This window comes from Triticum dicoccoides, chromosome 2B (assembly GCF_002162155.2).
Source record: "Triticum dicoccoides isolate Atlit2015 ecotype Zavitan chromosome 2B, WEW_v2.0, whole genome shotgun sequence".
Classification (NCBI taxonomy): domain Eukaryota; kingdom Viridiplantae; phylum Streptophyta; class Magnoliopsida; order Poales; family Poaceae; genus Triticum; species Triticum dicoccoides.
In genome coordinates, this window is record NC_041383.1 from 587065362 (window position 1) to 587089785 (window position 24424).

Here is a 24424-nt window from a genome sequence, read left to right on the forward strand (position 1 = left end):
GTTTATTATTCATGCTAGAATTGTATTAACCGGAAACATAATACATGTGTGAATACATAGACAAACATAGTGTCACTAGTATGCCTCTACTTGACTAGCTCATTTATCAAAGATGGTTATGTTTCCTAGCCATGGACAAAAGAGTTGTCATTTGATTAACGAGATCACATCATTAGGAGAATGATGTGTTAGCTTAGCACTTGATCATTTAGTATGTTGCTATTGCTTTCTTCAAGACTTATACATGTTCCTATGACTATGAGATTATGCAACTCCCGTTTACCGGAGGAACACTTTGTGTGCTACCAAACGTCACAACGTAACTGGGTGATTATAAATGAGCTCTACAGGTGTCTCCGAAGGTACATGTTGGGTTGGCGTATTTCGTGATTAGGATTTGTCACTCCGATTGTCGGAGAGGTATCTCTGGGCCCTCTCGGTAATACACATCACTTAAGCCTTGCAAGCATTGCAACTAATGAGTTAGTTGCGGGATGATGTATTATGGAACGAGTAAAGAGACTTGCCGGTAACGAGATTGAACTAGGTATTGAGATACCGACGATCGAATCTCGGGAAAGTAACATACCGATGACAAAGGGAACAATGTATGTTATTATGCGGTCTGACCGATAAAGATCTTCGTAGAATATGTGGGAGCCAATATGAGCATCCAGGTTCCGCTATTGGTTATTGACCAGAGACGTGTCTTGGTCATGTCTACATAGTTCTTGAACCCGTAGGGTCCGCACGCTTAAGGTTTCGATGATAGTTATATTATGAGTTTATGAGTTTTGATGTACCGAAGGAGTTCGGGGCCCGGATGAGATCGGGGACATGACGAGGAGTCTCGAAATGGTCGAGACGTAAAGATCGATATATTGGACGACTATATTCGGACTTCGAAAAGGTTCCGAGTGATTCGGGTATTTTTCGGAGTACTGGAGAGTTACGGGAATTCGCCGGGGAGTATATGGGCCTTATTGGGCCATACGGGAATAGAGGAAAGAGGCCGAAAGGAAGGAGGCGTGCAGCCCCCCTCTGTTCCAAATTGGACAAGGGGTGCAGCCCCTTTTTCTTTACTCTTCTCACCCTCTTTCCCCCTTCTCCTACTCCAACAAGGAAGGAGGGAGTCCTACTCCCGGTGGGAGTAGGACTCCCCTTGGCGTGCCCCCTCCTAGGCCGGCCGCCCCCTTCCCCCTTGCTCCTTTATATACGGGGGCAAGGGGGCACCTCTAGGCACAACAACAATTGATCCCTTGGATCTCTTAGCTGTGTGCGGTGCCTCCCTCCACCATAGTCCACCTCGATAATACTGTAGTGGTGATTAGGATTTTGATTGTATATGATGTTTATCTTTTATACATCTTATTTTGCTTAGTTCGACGGTAGCTTTTTAAGATGATCTCTCACTAATTATCAAGAAGTGTTCTCCCTAAATATGCACCGTTGCGAAAGTTCTTCATGCTGAGACACCACGTGATGATCGGGTGTGATAGGCTCTACATTCAAATACAACGGGTGCAAAACAGTTGCACACGCGAAATACTCAGGTTAAACTTGACGATCCTAGCATATAACAGATATGGTCTCGGAACCCGGAGACCAAAAGGTCGAGCGTGAATCATATAGTAGATATGATCAACATATTGATGTTCACCGTTAAAACTACTCCATCTCATGTGATGATCGGACATGGTGTAGTTGATATGGATCACGTAATCACTTAGAGGATTAGAGGGATGTCTATCTAAGTGGGAGTTCTTTAGTAATATGATTAATTGAACTTAAATTTATCATGAACTTAGTCCTGGTAGTATTTTGCAAATTATGTTGTAAATCAATAGCTTGCGTTGTTGCTTTCATATGTTTATTTTGATATGTTCCTAGAGAAAATTGTGTTGAAAGATGTTAGTAGCAATAATGCGGATTGGATCCGTGATCTGAGGTTTATCCTCATTGCTGCATAGAAGAATTATGTCCTTAATGCACCGTTAGGTGACAGACCTATTGCAGGAGCAGATGCAGACGTTATGAACGTTTGGCTAGCTCAATATGATGACTACTTGATAGTTTAGTGCACCATGCTTAACGGCTTAGAATCGGGACTTCAAAGACGTTTTGAACGTCATGGACCATATGAGATGTTCCAGGAGTTTAAGTTAATATTTCAAGCAAATACCCGAGTTGAGAGATATGAAGTCTCCAACAAGTTCTATAGCTAAAAGATGGAGGAGAATTGCTCAACTAGTGAGCAAGTGCTTAGATTGTCTGAGTACTAACAATCCCTTGAATCAAGTGGGAGTCAATCTTCCAGATAAGATAGTGATTGGCAGAGTTCTCTAGTCACCATCACCAAGTTACTGGAACTTCGTGATGAACTATAATGCAAGGGATGACGAAAATGATTCTCGAGCTCTTCGTGATGCTGAAATCAACAAAGGTAGAAATCAAGAAAAGAGCATCAAGTGTTGATGATTAACAATATCACTAGTTTCAAGAAAAGGGCAAAGGGAAAGAAAGGGGAACTTGAAGTAGAAAGGCAAGCAAGTTGTCACTCCCGCGAAGAAGCCCAAAGCTGGAACAAAGCCTGAAACTGAGTGATTATACTGCAAAGGAAATGGTCACTAGAAGCGGAAATGCCCTGAATATTTGGTGGATAAGAAGGATGGCAAAGTGAACAAGGGTATATTTGATATACAGGTTATTGATGTGTACCTTACTAGTGTTTATAGTAGCCCCTGAGTATTTGATACTTGTTCAGTTGCTAAAAATTAGTAACTCGAAACAGGAGTTATAGAATAAACAGAGACTAGCTGAGGGTGAAGTGACGATGTGTGTTGGAAGTGGTTCCAAGATTGATATGATCATCATCGCACACTCCCTATACTTCGGGATTAGTGTTAAACCTAAATAAATGTTATTTGGCGTTTGCGTTGAGCATGAATATGATTTGATCATGTTTATTGCAATACGGTTATTCATTTAAAGTCAGAGAATAATTGTTGTTCTGTTTACATGAATAAAACCTTTGATGGTCATACACCCAATGAAAATAGTTTATTGGATCTCGATCGTAGTGATACACATATTCATAATATTCATGCCAAAAAGATGCAAAGTTTATAATGATAGTGCAACTTATTTGTGGCGCTGCCGTTTGGGTCATATCGGTGTAAAGCGCATGAAGAAACTCCATAAAGATGGATTTTTAGAATCACTTGGTTATGAATCATTTGATGCTTGCGAACCGTGCCTTTTGGGCAAGATGACTAAAACTCCGTTCTTCGGAACAATGGAACGAGCTACTAATTTATTGGAAATAATACATACCGATGTATGCGATCCAATGAGTGTTGATGCTCATGGCGAGTATCGTTATTTTCTGACCTTCATAGATGATTTGAGCAGATATGGGTATATCTACTTAATAAAAACACAAGTCTGAAACATTTGAAATGTTCAAAGAAATTCAGAGTGAAGTGAAGAATCACCGTAACAAGAAATTAAAGTTTCTACGATCTGATCATGGAGAAGAATATTTGAGTTACGAGTTTGGCCTTCATATAAAACAATGTGGAATAGTTTCACAGCTCACGCCCCATGGAACACCATAGCGTTATGGTGTGTCCGAACGTCATAACCGTACTTTATTGGATATAGTGCAATATATGATGTCTCTTACCGATTTACCACTATCGTTTTGGGGTTATGCATTAGAGACTGCTGCATTCACTTTAAATAGGGCACCATCAAAATCCATTGAGACGACACCTTATGAACTGTGCTTTGGCGAGAAACCAAAGTTGTCGTTTCTTAAAGTTTGGGGCTGCGATGCTTATGTGAAAAAGTTTTCACCTGATAAGCTCGAACCCAAATCAGAGAAGTGCGTCTTCATAGAATACCCAAAGGTAACTATTGGGTACACCTTCTATCACAGATCCGAAGGCAAGTTATTCGTTGCTAAGATGGATCCTATCTAGAGAAGGAGTTTCTCTCGAAAGAAGTGAGTGGGAGGAAAGTAGAACTTGATGAGGTAATTGTACCTTCTCCCTTATTGGAAAGTAGTTCATCACATAAATCAGTTCCAGTGATTCCTACACCAATTAGTGAGGAAGTTAATGATGATGATCATGAAACTTCAGATCAAGTTGCTATCAAACCTCGTAGGTCTTCCAGAGTAAGATCCGCACCAGAGTGGTATGGTAATCATGTTCTAGAAGTCATGTTACTAGACCATGATGAACCTACGAACTATGAGGAAGCGACAATGAGCCCAGATTCCGTGAAATGGCTTGAGGCCATGAAATCTGAGATGGGATCCATGTATGAGAACAAAGTGTGTACTTTGGTTGACTTGCCCAATGATCGGCAAGCCATAGAAAATAAATGGATCTTCAATAGGAAGACGGACACTGATAGTAGTGTTACTATCTACAAAGCTCGATTTGTTGCAAAAGGTTTTCGACAAGTTCAAAATGTTGAATACGATGAGATTTTCTCACTCGTATCGATGCTTAAAGTCTGTTTGAATCATATTAGCAATTGCCACATTTTATGAAATCTGGCAAATGGATGTCAAAACTGCATTCCTTAATGGATTTTTTAAGGAAGTGTTGTATATGATGCAACCAGAAGGTTTTGTCAATCCCAAAGGTGCTAACAAATTGTGCAAGCTCCAGCGATCCATCTATGGACTGGTGCAAGCATCTCGGAGTTGGAATATACACTTTGATAAGTTGATCAAAGCATATAGTTTTATACGGACTTGCAGTGAAGCCTGTATTTACAATAAAGTGAGCGGGAGCACTACTGCCTTTCTAATAAGTATACGTGAATGACATATTATTGATCAGAAATGATGTAGAATTTTCTGGGAAGCATAAAGAAGTGTTTGAAAGGAGTTTTTCAAAGAAAGACCTCGGTAAAGCTGCTTACACATTGAGCATCAAGATCTATAGAGATAGATCAAGACGCTTGATAAGATTTTCAACAAGTACATACCTTGACAAGATTTTGAAGTAGTTCAAAATGGAACAGTCAAAGAAAGAGTTCTTGCCTGTGTTGCAAAGGTATGAAATTGAGTAAGACTCAAATCCCGACTACGGCAGAAAATAGAAAGAGAATGAAAGTCATTCCCTATGCATCAGTCATATGTTCTATAAAAGTATGCCATGCTATGGACCAGACCTATTCTATACCTTGCTCTAAATTTGGCAAAGGAGTACAATTTTGATCTAATAGTAGATCACTGGACAGCGGTCAAGAATATCCTTTGTGAGGACTAAGGAGATGTTTCTCGATTATGGAGGTGATAAACGAGTTCGTCGTAAAGAGTTAAATTGATGCAAGCTTTTACGCCGATCCAAATGACTCTAAGTCTCAATCTAGATACATATTGAAAGTGGGAGCAATTAGCTAGAGTAGCTCCGTGCAGAGCATTGTAGACATAGAATATTTGCAAAATACATACGGCTCTGAATGTGACAGACCCGTTGACTAAACTTCTCTCATGAGCAAAACATGATCATACCTTAGTACTCTTTGGGTGTTAATCACATAGCGATGTGAACTAGATTATTGACTCTAGTAAACCCTTTGGGTGTTGGTCACATGACGATGTGAACTATGGGTGTTAATCACATACAGTGTGAATATTGGTGTTGAATCACATCATGATGTGAACTAGATTATTGACTCTAGTGCAAGTGGGAGACTGAAGGAAATATGCCCTAGAGGCAATAATGAAGTTATTATTTATTTCATTATATCATGATAAATGTTTATTATTCATGCTAGAATTGTATTAACCAGAAACATAATACATGTGTGAATACATAGACAAACATAGTGTCACTAGTATGCCTCTACTTGACTAGCTCGTTTATCAAAGATGGTTATGTTTCCTAGCCATAGAAAAAAGAGTTGTCATTTGATTAACGGGATCACATCATTAGGAGAATGATGTGATTGACTTGACCCATTCTGTTAGCTTAGCACTTGATCGTTTAGTATGTTGCTATTGCTTTCTTCATGACTTATACATGTTCCTATGACTATGAGATTATGCAACTCCCGTTTACCGAAGGAACACTTTGTGTGCTACCAAACGTCACAACGTAACTGGGTGATTATAAAGGAGCTCTACAGGTGTCTCCGAAGGTACATGTTGGGTTGGCGTATTTCGAGATTAGGATTTGTCACTCCGATTGTCGGAGAGGTATCTCTGGGTCCTCTCGGTAATACACATCACTTAAGCCTTGCAAGCATTGCAACTAATGAGTTAGTTGCGGGATGATGTATTACGGAACGAGTAAAGAGACTTGCCGGTAACGAGATTGAACTTGGTATTGAGATACCGACGATCGAATCTCGGGCAAGTAACATACCGATGACAAAGGGAACAACGTATGTTGTTATGCGGTCTGACCGATAAAGATCTTCGTAGAATATGTGGGAGCCAATATGAGCATCTAGGTTCCGCTATTGGTTACTGACCGGAGACGTGTTTCGGTCATGTCTACATAGTTCTCGAACCCGTAGGGTCCGCACGCTTAAGGTTTCGATGACAGCTATATTATGAGTTTATGAGTTTTGATGTACCGAAGAAGTTCGGAGTCCCGTATGAGATCGAGGACATGACGAGGAGTCTCGAAATGGTCGAGAGGTAAAGATCGATATAGTGGACAACTATATTCAGACTTCGGAAAGGTTCCGAGTGATACGGGTATTTTTCGGGGTACCGGAGAGTTACGGGAATTCGCCGGAGAGTATATGGGCCTTATTGGGCCATACGGAAATAGAGGAAAGAGGCCGAAAGGAAGGAGGCGCGCAGCCCCCCTCTGGTCCGAATTGGACAAGGGGTGCAGCCCCTTTTTACTTCCTCCTCTCCCCCTCTTTCCCCCTTCTCCTACTCAAACAAGGAAAAAGGGAGTCCTACTCCCGGTGGGAGTAGGACTCCCCTTGGCGCGCCCCCTCGTAGGCCGGCCGCCCCCTCCCCCCTTGCTCCTTTATATACGGGGGCATGGGGGGCACCTCTAGGCACAACAACAATTGATCCCTTGGATCTCTTAGCCGTGTGCGGTGCCCCCCTCCATCATAGTCCACCTCGATAATACTGTGGTGGTGCTTAGGCGAAGCCCTACGACGGTAGAACATCAAGATAATCACCATGCCGTCGTGCTAACAAAACTCTTCCCCGACACTTTGCTGGATCGGAGTCCGGGAATCGTGAAAGTGCAACTATCCCTAGGTGGTTTTGGTAAGTCATAACAACATATACCTCATTGAGCTAATGCTATTCCAAGACTATTATTTCAGGAAGCTCAATGAATGGCATGGCATGGATGATGAAAGTGGATCCCTCAAAATATCAAGGACAAAGATTGGCTCAAGCTCAAAAGCTCAAGACTCTACATTTTATATTTCAGTGATCCAAGATCACATTGAGTCTATAGGAAAAGCCAATACTATCAAGGAGGGATGAGGTGTTGCTTAATGAGCCTCTTGCTTCATGTGCTTAGTGATATGCTCCAAAACCCTCAACTACTTTCTCACATCCACATATGACCTAAACCTAAAACCAAAATCGGTCACACCGATTCTTTCTATCCGGCGCCACCGAGTTCAGATGTCATAGCCACTGCCACAAACCCTAGGCAAATCCGTCTCACCGATAGGGATCTCGGTCTCACCGAGATGGGATTGTAATCTCTCTGTTTCCCTTCGTAACGTTTCGGTCTAACCGAAGTGAGCATCACTCTATGTCTATGGATATTCTTGTTTTGTTCCTTGTGGGACTAACCCGTGTAGGTATTGAAGGTGCAACTCACTCCAAAGGATTGCTCCAAAAGATCTACATCAACTTTGAGCATTCACATCTTCAACACCTACATGAAGTCATCATCGACAAAACCCAAGGTTAGTTCATCCCTCTAAGGGGGGATCTCACATCTAGGGGGATCTTAACTCTAAGAATTGAGTCAAAGCAACTCTAATGGTGTGAACACATCAATGCATTATGTAAAAGTGGTAGCCCCACTTGAGCTTAAACGATGAGTATAACCTATGATCAAATATTCTCATTTGACTCCTAAGTCAATATACTCATATATAGATGACCTAGTCATTGCCAATTGGTTGATAGATGCTAGTTTTGGTTGTGCATGCTTTGCCACATATTTCATTTGTCATTTTATTGTGTGAGCATGTTGGTTGCATATTTTACTCATTCGAGGACATCCACTTGTTGTTTTGATTGATTGGTTTCCTTTTCTTTGGCAAAGTGGATGGACAAGAATGCCTAAGAACCTTCTCTAGCTGTCTATGCTTATATCGTCTCAAACTCTATTCATGCTACATCACAAAATTTGATCAAGTCAGATTCGAACCAGTCTGTGTGAGGAGCACTTGGAGTCCCCGATTCGTCATAGATTAAACTTCCAAAACTTCTTTGTGATTCTCGGTCTGACCGATTCCTCCATTTCGGTCCCACCGAGACACTAAGTCGATCTAGGTTTTCAATTGTGGTGCAACCGATATGAACTTTTTGGTCACACTGAGTTGCTGTAACTGTTAACAGTTATGCATCTCGGTGCCACCGAGTTGTTCAACTCGGTCACACCGACAGTGTCGGGCTATATATAGTCACGGGCAAAAATTTGGAAATTCCTCCAAACCCCTTCGCCCGCGCGTAGCTCGCTCTGCCTACTAGGTCTACGGATCATCGACTTCGTCACCAGCCGCCTCATGTCACTGGTCTCTGCCGCCATCAACGGATTTCTTCTCCGCCGTTGCCGCCGTAGCGAGTTCACCGCCGAACTAGGTTATGAACTCGATCATAGTGCTTTCCTCATCTGATTCTCAGCACATTGTGTTTGTAATGCATCTTGCCACGATTGAAACACTCCTATCCAGTCAATGCGATCCTTAGAATAGATGCGATTCAAAAATTTAGGGTTAGGTTTCCGCCGAAACCATCTCGGACCCACTGGGTTGAAAAACTCGGTCTCACTGATTTGGGTAATGCCATTGCACTAGTAAGTCTCGGTCTGACCGAGAATTACAAATCGGTGTGACCGATTTTAGAACTTTGTGAAACCCTAGCAGTCTCGGTGCCACCGAACTGTGACTCGGTCTGACCGAGTTCACTAGTTTAGGTTCCAAAACTGCTTCGGTATCACCGAGTTTGAAAATCGGTAGATCCGAAATGCCTTCTGTGGAAACTAAAACTAAGTTTTTAAATCATTCTTTTGCAAAAAATCTCTGCATTCTGTGATGCTCATCCACTCTGTCTCATCTATAACTATTCACAGGGTCAGCAGGCAGTGATTTGCAGCATGTCAGACCAAAATGACAGTCAGAACAGGGAAGAAGAGCAGATTCACATGATAGAGGGCACTAGTCCCTCAAGTTCTTCAGATGAAGGCATCAGAAGTACTCCTAGCAACTTGCCCAAAGCAGCCACAAGAGCAAGAAGGGAGAGAACCTCAGACTCAGAGGATGAGGACTATGTGGCAGCAGAAGATGAGGCTACTTCCAAGAAGGTAGTGCTCAAGAAGGAGTATGGCTCAGGAAAGAACATAAAGCCAGGCATGAAGATCAAAAGGCCAGCAGGAAGATAGCCAATGTCCAAAGCCAGAGGGTTAACTCAAATACCTGAAATGCCTGAAGATCCAGCTGCAGAAGGAAAGAAAAGGAAAGAAAGGATCAAGAAGACCATGGCCAGAGTTGTTGGTCAACCTTCCATGATGGAAGAGGAAGAAGAGGTTGCTACACCAGCACCAAAGGCACAAAAGCTTATGGGTGATGCTATAAAGTCAGGGGCTGCAACATCAAAGCCCAAATAAGCACCCAAAGCTTCCCCCAAGCCCAAGATTGCACCAGAGAGAAATACCAGGAGTATACCAGTAGCAGAGAAGAACAAGGCCCCAATGCCTGAGGTTGCTGCTGAGGAAGATGAAGAAGGGCAGAACCTAAGAAAGCTCAAACCCAAGATTCCAGACAACAATGATGCTCATCCTGTGGCTGAGAACATGAAGATCAGGAAATATTCAGGGTTGAGGCTATGGAGATTGTCTAATCCATATGCCACCAGGAGGAGGACTACTGTAGATTACAGGTTCCACACCAAGGAGCAGCAGTACTTCTATGAGACAATCTTGTTGGACAAGAAGCCCATAGTGTGTGATATGAGGTGGGTCGACTGGACCTACATGAAGGAAAATGAAGAACACTATCCTGGAGTGCAAGACAATTTCATTGCTTGTGGAGTTGCAGATTTTGTTGGGCAGAAGCTCACCAACTGGAATGATGAACTCATTTTGCAATTCTACTCCACACCACATTTCTATTCAGATGGCAGGATAGTTTGGATGTTTGAAGGAACAATATACTAGTCAACCATAGAGGAATGGGCAAGTCTGATCAATGCCCCAAAGGAGAGTGAAGATGACTTGGATGTATATGCCAAGAAGAAGATGGGACACAATTCTATGTCACATATGTACAAAGAGATCCCAGACAAAGCCCTTGAGACATTCTCATTTGGGTCAGTCCATTTTCTTCTATCAGGGCTGCCTACGATCAACTGGATCTTAAGGCACACTCTTTTGCCCAAATCAGGTGACCACAACATGATAAGAGGGCATGCAATTAACATGCTTCACATTTTTGATGTGCCCCAGAAATTCAAAGTCATGAGCCTTATGGTAGAAACCATTAAGAGGACTGCAGCAGATCAGAAGAGAAGTTGTGGATATGCCCCACAGATTCAGGAGTTGATTAACTCAAAGATGGGCACAGGAAAATATCAGTTGGATAAGGAACACTTTCCTCTCTATCCAGACTTTGAGGACAATCAAGTTGTCATGAATGAGAATGATCCATCATCAGTGCAAGCTCAATAGAAGAGGGAGAAGGCAAGGAAAGAGAAGGCTGCCAAGATGCCAACTCAAGAGGAGGCATCTGAGTATTTCTTGAAGACCAAACAGGAGCAGCTTGGTTACTTGATAGCATCAACACCGAGGATTGAGAAGGGGTTGGCCACCCTAACTCAAAACCAGGAGAGCCTAGAAAGAATCATGGAACAAAAATTCTATGATCTTGATGTCAAAGTAACTGAGATTCAGTCAATTATGGAACAGCTGCAGGATGACATGTAGGAGAGGAAGAGCAAGACAACCACAGATGCATTTTCCAGAGTGCCTAGAGCTCAGATGTCAGCTGCAGTACCTGTGACAGACACAAGAGCCACATCATCAGCACCAGCTACAGCTCCTACAGCTCCAGGGCAACCAACTCCAGCATCAACTCCTCCAGCTCCGTCTACATCAACTGAAGTCTTCGTCCAAGGAGCCATCTCTACACCACCAACAGAAGACCAAGCCGGAGAGATGATCTAGCACTATGCATTTTCTATGAACTTTTTGGTAACTTGTTGCCAAAGGGGGAGAAAAATGTATAGATCATAGGCTTCGAGAGAGAGATTTGCTGTTTTTTTTTGTTCTCTCTTGTCTTCTTGGTTGAACTTGTTTGCTTTTTGATTGCTTGAGATACTTTGCATTACCTGTGAGACATTGATGATCATGTGTTTGATCATAAGCTACACTTATGCTTGATTATATGTTATTATCTTACCTATCCTTATATGATCATTCACTTTGCTTGGTGATGAGTGCATGTATTCAATCTTTATTATTTTAAGCGCTCCACCAAGATGTATGTGACATGTAAGAGTAACCCATGAGCCTAATTCCTTGTGCATTTGCAGTCCAAAGCAAATCTTAAACTATGCACAAATTTAGGGGGAGCTCTTGCTTATCACATACTTCTCAAAGCGATGATGTTTTTCAATCTTAAAATTTGTTGTTGAAGCTTTGATCTATATGTTGTCATCAATTACCAAAATGGGGGAGATTGAAAGTGCAACTATTCCTAGGTGGTTTTGGTAATTCATAATAACATATAGCTCATTGAGCTAATGCTATTCCAAGACTATTATTTCAGGAAGCTCAATGAATGGCATGGCATGGATGATGAAAGTGGATCCCTCAAAATATCAAGGACAAAGGATTGGCTCAAGCTCAAAAGCTCAAGACTCTACATTTTATATTTCAGTGATCCAAGATCACATTGAGTCTATAGGAAAAGCCAATACTATCAAGGAGGGATGAGGTGTTGCTTAATGAGCCTCTTGCTTCATGTGCTTAGTGATATGCTCCAAAACCCTCAACTACTTTCTCACATCCACATATGACCTAAACCTAAAACCAAAATCGGTCACACCGATTCTTTCTATCCGGCACCACCCAGTTCAGATGTCATAGCCACTGCCACAAACCCTAGGCAAATCAGTCTCACCGATAGGGATCTCGGTCTCACCGAGATGGGATTGTAATCTCTCTGTTTCCCTTCGTAACGTTTCGGTCTAACCAAAGTGAGCGATCGGTCCCACCGAGATTGCAATGTAAACTCTCTGTTTCCCTTTTGTAACATTTCGGTCTCACCGAAAAGAGCAAATCGGTCCCACTGAGTTTACCTGACCAACTCTCTGGTTAGCTAATTACCAAAATCGGTCTTACCGAGTTTGTGTAATTGGTCTCACCGAGATTACGTTATGCCCTAACCCTAACCATATCGGTCCTACCGAGTTGCATTTCGGTCCCACCGAAAATCCTAACGGTCCTACCGAGTTGCATTTCAGTTTACTAAATCGGTCTGACCGAGTTTGTTGATTCGGTCCCACCGAGATTGGTAAATTGTGTGTAACGGTTAGATTTTGTGTGGAGGCTATATATACCCCTCCACCTCCTCTTCATTTGTGGAGAGAGCCATCAGAACAAACCTACACTTCCAACTTACCAGTTCTGAGAGAGAACTACCTACTCATGTGTTGAGGCCAAGATATTCCATTCCTACCATATGAATCTTGATCTCTAGCCTTCCCCAAGTTGCTTTCCACTCAAATCTTCTTTCCACCAAATCCAAATCATATGAGAGAGAGTTGAGTGTTGGGAAGACTATCATTTGAAGCAGAAGAGCAAGGAGTTCATCATCAACGCACCATTTGTTACATCTTGGAGAGTGGTGTCTCCTAGATTGGCTAGGTGTCACTTGGGAGCCTCCGACAAAGATTGTGGAGTTGAACCAAGGAGTTTGTAAGGGCAAGGAGATCACCTACTTCGTGAAGATCTACCGCTAGTGAGGCAAGTCCTTCGTGGGTGACGGCTATGGTGGGATAGACAAGGTTGCTTCTTCGTGGGCCCTTCTTGGGTGGAGCCCTCTGTGGACTCGCGCAACCGTTACCCTTCGTGGGTTGAAGTCTCCATCAACGTGGATGTACAATAGCACCACCTATCGGAACCACGCCAAAAACATCCGTGTCTCCAACTGCGTTTGAATCCTCCAAACCCTTCCCTTTGCTTTCTTGCAAGTTGCATGCTTTAATTTCCGCTGCCTATATACTCTTTGCATACTTGCTTGATTTGTGTGATGATTGCTTGACTTGTCCAAAGATTGTTAAAATCTGCCAAACTCTAAAATTGGGAAAAGGTTAAGTTTTTAATTGGTCAAGTAGTTTAATCACCCCCCCCCTCTAGACATACTTCAAGGTCCTACAGATCGTCATCGAGCTGAACATGTGCTAGAACTCGGAGGTGTCGTAGTTTCGGTGCTTGATCGGTCGGGCCGTGAAGACATACGACTACATCAACCGCGTTGTTATTACGCTTCCGCTATCGGTCTACGAGGGTACGTGGACAACACTCTCCCCTCTCGTTGCTATGCATCACCATGATCTTGCGTGTGCGTAGGATTTTTTTTTTTGAAATTACTACATTCCCCAACACTAGCATGGAAGATATAGGCAGCCCTAGTTGAAACATGAGCTGCTCGAGCATACAAAACAGAATTTCATTTGAAGGTTTGGAGTTTGGCACATACAAATTTACTTGGAACGGCAGGTAGATACCGCATATAGGAAGGTATAGTGGACTCATATGGAACAACTTTGGGGTTTAAGGAGTTTGGATGCACAAGCAGTATTCCCGCTTAGTACAGGTGAAGGCTAGCAAAAGATTGGGAAGCGACCGACTGAGAGAGCGACAACAGTCGTAAGCATGCATTAAAATTAATTCACACCGGATACAAGCATGAGTAGGATATAATCCACCATGAACATAAATATCGTGAAGGCTATGTTGATTTGAGTCAACTACATGCATGAACATGTGCCAAGTCGAGTCACTCAATTCATTCAAAGGAGGATACCATCCCATCATATCACATCATAATCATTCTAATAGCATGTTGGCACACAAGGTAAACCATTATAACTCATAGCTAATCAAGCATGGCACAAGCAACTATAATCTCTAAATGTCATTGCAAATATGTTTACTTCATAATAGCTGACTCAGGAATGATGAATCATCATATTTACAAAAACAAGAGAGGTCGAGTTCATACCAGCTTTTCTCATCCCAATAAGTCCATCATATATCATCATTATTGCCTTTCACTTGCACGACCGAATGAAGTGTATAATAATAAGAGTGCACGTGCATTGAACTAAGCTGGAATCTGCAAGCATTCAACTCAAGAGAGAAGACAAGTAATATGGGCTCTAAATATAAATAATCAATCATGCATATGAGAGCCACTAAGCATTTTCAATATGGTCTTCTCGACACCCAAAGGAAAGAAAAGAAAAGAAAACTATTTACACAGGAAACCTCCCAACAAGTAAAAGAAGAACGAGAAATATTTTGGGGTTTTCATTTTAATTTCTACTACAAGCAAGGAAATTAAACTAACTATTTTTTTTGGTTTTTCTTAAGGTTTATCAAACACACAAGAAGAAAACTAGAAAAAGAGATTTAAACTAACATGGATAATACAATGAAAGAGTATGAGCACCGACGACTAGTGTGTGAACATGAATGTAAAGTCGGTGAGAAATACATACTCCGCCAAGCTTAGGCTTTTGGCCTAAGTTGGTTTAATACCAAGGACCGCCTGGCTGATATCCATAAGTGAAACTGGAATTGTACTGAGATGCAGAGGCAACGGCCTCCTGGGCAGCAGCGTGTTGGCGAGCTGCCTCCATTCCCCTCTCATATTCAGTGGCTTCTTCCCTGGTGATAACATATCCTCCTCTTGCCTGATAATCAAAAAGGTAGGGAGCTAGAAGAGTGATAGGGACGACGTTGCGTCTATCATAGATTAGTCGATAATGGAGGAATTGTTCATTCCTCTCAAGAAATTGATGATCAAACATAGCTTCTTTATCTAAATAAACAGGAGGTACAATCATATCCCCCTCTCGTGGAGCTATATTAAGAAAATTTGCTACACGGGTTGCATAAATTCCTCCAAAGAAATTTTCCTTTTTACTATTATTATGCAACCTATGTGCAACTATTGCCCCCAAGTTATACCCTCTGTAACCAGACACAGCACTCTTGAGGACACAAAGATCAGGAGCACACAAGTGACTTACTTCGTCCTTACCGTTAATGCATTTACCAATAAATAGAGCAAAGTAATGTATAGCAGGAAAATGAATGCTCCCTACGGTAGCTTGTGCTACGTCCCTAGATTCTCCCACAGTAATACTAGCAAGAAAATCTCTAAATTCAGATTTGCGAGGATCATTGATAGTACCCCACTGAGGGAGTTTGCAAGCAGTTGTGAAATCCTCTAAATCCATGGTATAAGATGTATCATAAATATCAAACATAACGCTAGGAGAATTACGCGAAGAAATGTATTCGAACCTCCGCACAAAGGAATCAGTCAAATGATAATATTGAGGACACTTATCTTGTAAGAAGTCCTCCAGCTCGACATTACGCACATACGCGTCAAATTCCTCCTTGAAGCCTGCTTCGACCATAAAATCATCGGATGGCCACTCACAAGCCCGTACATATGCATCCCTCGGCAATTTAACGTCTTGCTCTTGTATAGCAATCCTTGGCCCTTTCTTTGCCGAGGAACCACCTTGGTACATTCTTCTAAGCATATTTCTTTTTCTGAAAATTTCTGAAATTTTAGTAACTTCAAAATAAAAGTGCATAAAACTAAACAAGATTGATAGCAACTACTCCTACAAGTGCCTAGAGCCTATATCATGCATTGGAATTGCTTGGGACCTCAAAAAATTAACATGCAAACTCAAGAACAGGGTCACCAAGGCTGCAAGGATTTGCAATGAATAAAGCACTAGAACAAAAACTAATTGGACCAATGGAGGAGTCACATACCAAGCAACAATCTCCCAAAGCAGTTTTGCGAATGGAGCTTTGAGCTAAGAGATCGAAAATCGTAGCAAAACGAGCTAGAACTCGGGATTGAGCTGGATGGGGATTTTTTTGGGTAGAAGATAAAGTGTGTGGGTGCTGGCATAAGTGGAGGGGAGTCACCAGGGGCCCACGAGACAGGGGGTGCGCACTACAGGGGGCGCACCCTCCTCTCTCGTGGCCTGGTGCTTGGCCCTCCTGCAGTGTTTTCAGTGCCTAAAATCCTCAAATATTCCAGAAAAAATCATACTAAATTTGCAGGGCATTTGGAGCACATTTATTTTTAGACTATTTTTTTATTGCACGGATAAATCAGAAAACAGACAGATAATACTATTTTTTCTTTATATTTATTCTAAATAACATAAAGTAATAAGAGGGTACAGAAGGTTGTGCCTTCTAGTTTCATCCATCTCGTGATCATCAAAATGAATCCACTAACAAGGTTGATCAAGTCTTGTTAACAAACTCATTCCGAATAACACAGAACCGGAGAAATTTTGAATAACACTAAGTTACCTCAACGGGGATATGAAAATCCCCAACAATAAGAATATCATACTTTTTCTTGACAGTAGGGAGAGGAAATTCAAAACCTGCAAAAATGATAGTTGGAACTTTTTCAATAGAATTGATGCTATGAACTTGAGAATGTTTCCTCGGAAAGTGTACCGTATGCTCATTACCATTAACATGAAAAGTGACATTGCCTTTGTTGCAATCAATAACAGCCCCTGCGGTATTAAGAAAAGGTCTACCAAGGATAATAGACATACTATCATCCTCGGGAATATCAAGAATAACCAAGTCCGTTAAAATAGTGACATTTGCAACCACAACAAGCACATCCTCACAAATACCGACAAGTATAGCAGTTCATTTATCAGCCATTTGCAAAGATATTTCAGTAGGTGTCAACTTATTCAATTCAAGTCTACGATATAAAGAGAGAGGCATAACACTAACACCGGCTCCAAGATCACATAAGGCAGTTGTCGGTGTCAAAACCGGCGGATCTCGGGTAGGGGGTCCCGAACTGTGCGTCTAGGCGGATGGTAACAGGAGACAAGGGACACGATGTTTTACCCAGGTCTGGGCCCTCTTGATGGAGGTAAAACCCTACGTCCTGCTTGATTGATATTGATATTGTGGATGTTTACAAGGGTGGATCTACCACAAGATCAAGGAGGCTAAACCCTATAAGCTAGCCTATGGTATGATTGTAATGGTTGTTGTTGTGTCCTACGGACTAGAGCCATCCGGTTTGTATAGACACCGGAGAGGGCTAGGGTTACATAGAGTCGGTTACAATGGTAGGAGATCTACGTATCCGTATCGCCAAGCTTGCCTTCCACGCCAAGGAAATTCCCATCCGGACACGGGACGAAGTCTTCAATCTTGTATCTTCATAGTCTTGGAGTCCGGTCGATGATGATAGTCCGGCCGATGATAGTTCGGCTGATGATGGTAGTCCGGCTATCCGGACACCTCCTAATCCAGGACTCCCTCAGCAGTTCTAACATAATTTCTTTTAATAGAGCATGGTATAGTTGGAACACCCGGATCTCCAAGTTTCTTTGGTATTCCACCCTTAAAAGTTTAATTAGCAAGCATGGTGGAAATTTTAGCTTCCGGTATCTTTCTTTTACTTGTGATGATATCCTTCATATATTTAGCATAAGGATTTGCTTTAAGCATATCAGTTAAGCGCATATGTAAGAAAATAGGTCTAATCATTTCAGCAAAACGCTCAAAATCCTCATCATCCTTTGACTTGGATGGTTTAGGAGGAAAGGGCATGGTTTTCTGAACCCATGGTTCTCTTTCTTTACCGTGCTTCCTAGAAACAAAATATCTCTTATCATAACATTGATTCTTTGATTGTGGGTTATCAAGATCAACATCAGGTTCAATCTCTACATCATTGTCTTTGCTAGGTTGAGCATCAACATGAACATTATCATTAACATTATTACTAGGTTCATGTTCATCACCTGATTGCGTTTCAGCATCAGAAATAGAAATATCATTGGGATTCCCAAGTGTTTCTACATTAGGTTCACTAGAAGTTTGCAAAGTCCTATCATTCTTCTTTTTCTTCTTCTTCTTAGAAGAACTAGGAATTATTTCTCTGAGAATCTTGCTCGATTCTCTTAGGGTGGCCTTCAGGATACAAAGGTTCCTGAGTCATTCTACCAGTTCTAGTAGACACTCTAACAGCAAAGTCATTTTTATTATTCAATTCATCAAGAAAATCGTTTTGAGCTTTGAGTACTTGCTCAGCTTGAGTAGCAACCATAGAAGCATTTACTAACGCGGTGAAGTTCATCTTTAACTCTAGCCAGATTATCACCTACGCGTCCTATCTCGAAAAGCATTATTATTTAACTCTCTACCAACATAAGCATTAAAACTTTCTTGTCTAGCCATATAGTCATCTAATTCATCTAACCATGGGCTATGAAATTTAGTAGAGGGTATTTCAACTTTATCGTATCTATAGAGAGAATTTACCTTTACTACCTATGTCGGGTTATTGTTGTGTCCTACGGAGGCTAAACCCTAGAAGCTAGCCTATGGTATGATTGTAATGGTTGTTGTTGTGTCCTACGGACTAGAGCCATCCGGTTTATATAGACACCGGAGAGGGCTAGGGTTACATAGAGTCGGTTACAATGGTAGGAGATCTACGTATCCGTATCGCCAAGCTTGCCTTCCACGCCAAGGAAAGTCCCATCCGGACACGGGACGAAGTCTTCAATCTTGTATCTTCATAGTCTTGGAGTCTGGTCGATGATGATAGTCCGGCCGACGATAGTTCGGCTGATGATGGTAGTCCGGCTATCCGGACACCCCCTAATCTAGGACTCCCTCAGTAGCCCCCGAACCAGGCTTCAATGACAATAAGTCCAGCATGTGTGTAGTCTTCGGCGTTGCAAGGCGGGTTCTCCTTCAAGTTCTACGTACCTGCCAAACAGTGTCTGGCTTCCTCATCAATGTTGCGCGTCTTGGATTCCATGCCCAATAATGGCCTTCTTCCACGCGTCGCGCGAATGTGAGAAGCCAGGGTGTCTTTTATGTTTTACCCCCTAGTTGTGCGAATAATCTGCCTATAAGGGAGGCAAGAATCCAGACCCAAATCACCATCTTCCTCCCACAAATATTCATCGGAGCGCTTTCGACCAAGAATCCATTCCATCATGGACCGTCAACGCGGCTCCTCTTCTCGCACTCCCAGCCCTTTGCCAGGAGATTGGAGGAGATGCTCTGTTCCGCACAACGAGCTGGTGAAGCTCGAAGCGGGGGGATATCTCCCTCCGGCCTTTATGGTTCCGGTTCGAGCCGGGCTGGCCACCTACAGAGGTGGGAAGCAAGCAGAGGTTACCCCAAGTCCCAACAAAGGGGAGCGGGTATGCTTCGTCCCCTATCTGATAAGGGGGCTCGGATTTCCTGTACATCCATTCCTCCGCGGGCTCCTGGAGTTCTACGGACTCCAGCTTCATCACCTCACGCCCGCCTCAATCCTGCATATTGCGGGTTACGTAGCTCTTTGCGAGCTATTCCTGGGCGTCGAGCCCCATTTCGCACTGTGGAAGAGGTTGTTCTGCCTTGTACCCCGCTCTCACGAGGGGTCCATATATCAAGTGGGCGGCGCCGAAATATGGCGCATTGCCGGGACCGGATATCCATCCGGAACCCCCAGGAAGGCGTCCGAAGACTGGCCTTCGGGATGGTTTTATATAGAAGACGCTCCGCTGCCGGACCCTGTTCGGGTCGGCCTCCCGGAGTTCAGCAATGCTCTTCTGAAGAAACGCCTTAGTTGGCGTCCGCGGAGCCCCCAACTGGAGGAAGACAAGAGCGTCCATTATTTGATGGGCCGAATAAGGTTACTGGCCCATTCCGGGTTGACCATGATTGGAGTCATGGCAACATGCATTATGCGGGGGGTGCAGCCACTACAATACAGGGGCCACCCCATGTGGGATTTCAACGGGGAGGACGATGCCACCTGTCATGGCCGCAAAGGGCCGGATTCGGTCGAAGACCTGGTGACAATCTTGTCCGGCCTGTATAAGGGCGAGAAGGAGGATTTCCTTCGGACGAACCCGTTAAATGGGTTCTCCATGAATAATCCCCGGCCTTGGGTAAGCGAACACTCTGCGTGCCCGACCCATGCTTTTTGAAACTTAAGTTTCTTATACTGTGTTCTTCTTTCGACGCAGGAACTGCGCCGGATCGTGGAGGACATACTAAGTCCAGCTCCGCAACCCGAGGATCCAAGAGATCCCGGGATCCGGCCTCCGAAGAGGATCCGGACATAAAGGTGGAGCTAATCGACGGGGTGTTCCATCAGCTCAGCATGGACAATGCTTTAGTCGCCATCACGGCCGACTATCCCGGACTATATCCGGCTTCCCAGGTGATTGCGACCGAAGTCCTGACACCGTCATTCCTTCCTTGCTTATTTCTGACCACCGTATATGATGGCGCTGTGCAGGAGGCGCCCCTAGGGCGAGAAGCCGAGCCCGCGGTGGCTGGCCAACAAAGGCCAGTCCGGACCAGTAGGCGGAAGAGGAGCACGGCACGGACTGAAACGTCGCCGCAAAGGTGTAGCTCACAATTCATTATTTAGAGCAACGGTCCTAGGAAGCGTTTGAGTGCTCATGACCTTTGTAGGGAAAAAAGCGCCCACCGGACTGCGGGCGTGGAGGTTGCCAATCCAACCTCTACCAGCCAGGCTCCAGCACCTGGTCTGGAGGGGGAGGCGAGCGCAAGGCGTGAGCCGGACGTTCCTCCGACGGAGGGTGCCGACAGACTGTCCGCCACCAAGTCTGAGGTGGAGAGTGCATGAATCACAGGCGCCGCCGGACAGTATTTCGTGACGCGTGCTTTTCCCCCGAGGCGTTGAATGCCTTTAACGCGGGGGACGCGCACCTTCGTGCTGCTCAAGATGGTTTTACCAGAGCCACGGAGCAGTATGTAAAAGACATACGGGTAAGATAATTTAATAGTTGTATATGCCAGTAGCCCCCGAGACTTAAAGTAGTTATATTAACTGATTTAAGGATCATATGAAATGTAGGATCTTACCGAGAAGAATACCCAACTGTCTCAGGAGCTGCAAGAGTGCAAGGCCCAACTTGAGGCTGCACTCTCTGGAGCAGGAGGAAACACAGGGACCTCTCCTGGTAACGCATTATTTTAGAAAGATAAGTAGCATTTGGCCTTTGCGCAAGTCTAAAAAATGACGTTGCAGGTGCTGCCGGACAAGATCCGGACAGGCAAGAACTTCTGCGCCAACTAAAGGCCGGCGAGAGGGTGCTGCATAAGGTGCAGCATGAAAGGAACAAGCTCCAGGATGCCCATGCCCAGCTTGGAGAAGAGCTGAAAGGCGTTCGGGCCGAGCTGTCGGGCTCCGTTAAGGAGAATCAGCGGCTTCGTCGTGGCATCTATAGTAAGTGCTTGAGCGAACTCCTTTGAAAAGAAGAGTTTGGAGAGGAAGTCAATTTGACAGAATATGTCCGCAGGTATGCTCACAGGTCGCCCTGCGGAGGAGATGCCCGTATCAACGGGTGATCAACTTCCCGAATTGTTGCAACTGATCGAACGAGTTCGGCAGGCAATGAGCAGCGTCATCCAGGCTTTATGGCCAGCCTTCTCCTTACCCGAGGGTCTTGGGGAGCTTGCGGAGAAGCTTCAGGGAGTGCGGCAGCGCTTCCATTTATGGAAGATTTCAGCCTGCCGCCAAGGTGCCAGGGAGGCCTGGGCCATGGTAAAGACGCGGTACAAGAAGGCGGATCCCAACCACATGGCCGAAGTCGGACCTGTGGGGCCCGATGGGAAGGAGATCCCGGTGAGTTTAGTATACGGCCAAGTAGAGTTGGCCGCTAAATTTTCCCAATAGGACTGTAAATTAGACAACCTGTTAGACGGGATTGAGGAAGAATACAATCAGTCGATTTGACAATGTATTATAAAATGACATGTAAAATGCCTTCTAGCCGGATTGTAGATCGTTTGTCTTTGCCGACCTTTTTGCTTCGACCTCGGGACCCTAGAGTCTGGAGTGTGTCCGAATACCTTCTCGGTTATGAAACAACCGGGGTATGCATGGAGACCAGGCGTAGGGGTTGTTAGTGCTTTATCAGACAAGTTCCCAACTAGTTATGTTATATTACATGGGTAGTAAGAAACATCTTCCAGGGAGAATAGTTCCGTTAAGGGTTCCTTTCCTCTGGGGGTGGCATGCCTAAAGTGCATGTTCGGACTGCGAAAAAAGCAGAAAAACATCTGGGGGCAGATAAATAAGTAGATAAAAAATCATCTTTTAAGTCACCGACCGAATATTCCCCTAAGAACGCTAGCTTTCGGCTTCACCCAGTCTGAGGTACACATCCGGCTGACCCGGCAGTAACAATCGCAGAGGTGCTCCCTTTACCTTCTAGCCGAACAATCGGGAACGTAGGGGTAAGGACAGGAGCCAGGCAACCCAGCTTGGCCAAAACTTAAGTCATATCGATGCATATAATGGTGAATAAAAGGTACATGTGGAGGCTTGACACATGTGCTGGGCATGAAGCCCTTATAATTAAGCTTCTGGTAAAGAAGCCCCCAGGTATAATGAGTGCGGATAGCACATCAATTGCGCGCGAACGATGCGCAAGTAGGCCTTTTAAGGCTTTGATGAATAGGGTTGAGAAGAAAAAGATAAACAAAAGGAAGCTGAAATAATAATAAAAAATTGGACGAGGGGAAAGGGACGAACTCTTAGTCCGGCGCTAGGCATAGAATCTTCGGAGGCGGGCTGCGTTCCATGGGTTCGGCTCGAGTCGGTTATCCGACGCATTTCGTAGACGGTATGCTCCGCCGGTCAAGACTTTATCGATGATGAAGGGGCCTTCCCATTTGGGCTTGAGCTTGTCCTTTTTCTTGTCCGGCAGGCGTAGAACCAGCTTGCCAACGTTGTAAGTCTTGGCCCGCACTTCTCTGCTTTGGTATCTTCGAGCCTGCTGCTGATAGAATGCGGAACGAGCCTTGGCGATGTCGCGTTCTTCCTCCAATGCGTCCAAGCTGTCCTGCCGATCCAACTCGGCTTCTCTTTCTTCGTACATGCGCACTCGAGGTGAGTCATGAATGATGTCGCAGGGCAAAACTGCTTCTGCGCCGTATACCATAAAAATGGTGTGAATCCCGTAGTACGGTTAGGCGTTGTCCGCAGCCCCCAGAGTACGGAGTCGAGCTCCTCTACTCAGTGCGTGTCAGATTTCGTAAGGGACTGCACTAGTCTGGGTTTGATGCCGCTCATTATTAACCATTTGCTCGTTCCACTTGACCGTTGGTTTGAGGATGATAGACTGAAGCGTAATCTAGCTTGATGCCCATATTTTTGCACCATGATTTAACCTCATCGGCCGTGAAGTTCGTGCCGTTATCGGTGATGATGCTGTGGGGGACACCATAACGGTGTACTACCCCGGATATAAAGTCTATCACTGGTCCGGACTCTGCCATTTTAACTGGCTTGGCCTCTATCCATTTGGTGAATTTATCCACCATGACCAATAGGTACCTTTGCTTGTGGGTTCCCCCTTTAAGTGGTCCAACCATGTCAAGCCCCCAGACCGCAAACGGCCAGGTAATGGGTATAGTTTTGAGGGCGGTGGGTGGCATGTGGCTCTGATTAGCAAAGAGCTGACAACCGACGCATCTTTGGACTAAGTCCTGAGCATCTGCCCGGGCCGTCGGCCAATAAAATCCTGTACGGAATGCCTTTCCTACAAGGGCCCGGGCTGCGGCGTGGTGTCCGCCTAGTCCGGCGTGAATTTCAGCCAGAAGGTCTCGCCCTTCCTCTTCGGAGATACACCTTTGAAGGACTCAGGTTGTGCTTTCTTATAGAGTTCTCCCTCATGGACCTTGTAGGCTTTAGATCGCCGGACTACGCAGCGGGCCTCATTATGGTCTTCGGGGAGTTCCTGCCTAAGCAAGTAGGCTACGAACGGCTCTGTCCATGGGGCGATTACTGCCATTATGTCGTGAGCTGAGGGTGTTGTTTCGTCGGCTAGATCGCCGGTTATGTCAGATTGCTCTGCAGCTGCCTCCGGTTTGTTATTTCCGGACTCCTC